Here is a 1,209-nt window from a genome sequence, read left to right as displayed (position 1 = left end):
CCTGTGCTGTTTGAAGTTAGTTAAAGGCAATTTCAAGGGGGCATGACGAAGCAGACGACGGGCGTGACTGTAGGAAAAAAGGCGGTCGGGAATTCAGTTAGCTTCAGACATGGCGGTCGTATAGCCACTATGAAATTTTAACTGTTTGGCCTGACAGCTGGTAGGGTGCAGCCTTTCTTTGCCACCGAACTGGGCGAGAATGGGTGGTGTGCCCATCGCTCCGGGAAAGTACGCCGGCACTCATTTCGTAGCAGGCTGAATGGTTCTGGGGTTGCCCTAGAGGGACTGGAACAAGGAAAAATGCCGCTTCTATCCGGGTTTGAGCCCGGGACCTCCACGGCCAGAACCGGGGACTCTACCCGCTAGATCACCACGACCACACCGTCTTAGAAAGTCTTCATAAAGTCGACAATAGGCATTGTAATCGAATTCGCTCTCCTGATTAAAATTTATATTTGGAGCTTGTTTTTTTGTGACGGTAAGTTTGGAGTTAATGGTTCAAATGGCTCTGAGCACTATGCGACTTAACTTCGGAGGTCATCAGTCGCCTAGAACTTAGAACTAATTAAACATAACTAACCTAAGGACATCACACACATCCATTCCAGAGGCGGGATTCGAATCTGCGACCGTAGCGGTCGCTCGGCTCCAGACTGTAGCGCCCAGAACCGCACGGCCACTCCGGCCGGGTATTGTTTGGAGTTATTTTAAGACTTTAAGGAATAGTTCCTTTTTAACTCTGTATAAGATGTCCAAATTATGAGAATAGCAAATTCACTCATAATGTCTATATTAATATTGGTCAGTGACGAGTCGGTCCCCATAATCCTCATTAAGGTGCAATCGAGTTTTCTGTCCACAGTTCTTAGTAGAATCACTTCTTGCAGATACATACGCTTACAAACACTGGTTATTTGATTTAAATAAACCAAAACCTGACCTCAGATTATATGACGTATTTCAGAGGCACTCATTTCGCTGATGCAAACGCAATGTATACTTCTGCAATGTCAGTAAAAAGCTCAGGTTTTTGCTTCGAGGTGATTCAGTGTGCCTAACTTCCCATTGTCAAGTGAAGTGATATTTTATATTATCCGAATACTGTGAGGAGACAGCCGATTAATTAAAAAAATAATTGTTTCCGCCCGGGATCGAACCGGGGACCTTCCGCGTGTTAGGCGGATGTGATAACCACTACACCACGGAAAC

The 1,209-nt window shown here is 45.5% G+C and overlaps 1 non-coding gene across 1 annotated transcript; it reads right to left on the bottom strand.

The window, feature by feature from the left end:
- Nucleotides 1-1,136: 1,136 nt before the first annotated feature.
- Trnav-aac (transfer RNA valine (anticodon AAC)) lies at nt 1,137-1,209 on the bottom strand. Its single transcript has one exon. It is a non-coding gene; the product is annotated as a tRNA-Val (tRNA).

This window comes from Schistocerca cancellata, chromosome 2 (assembly GCF_023864275.1).
Source record: "Schistocerca cancellata isolate TAMUIC-IGC-003103 chromosome 2, iqSchCanc2.1, whole genome shotgun sequence".
Classification (NCBI taxonomy): Eukaryota; Metazoa; Arthropoda; class Insecta; order Orthoptera; family Acrididae; genus Schistocerca; species Schistocerca cancellata.
Note: the sequence above shows the minus strand (reverse complement) of the source record. Positions and strands in the feature narration are given on the sequence as shown.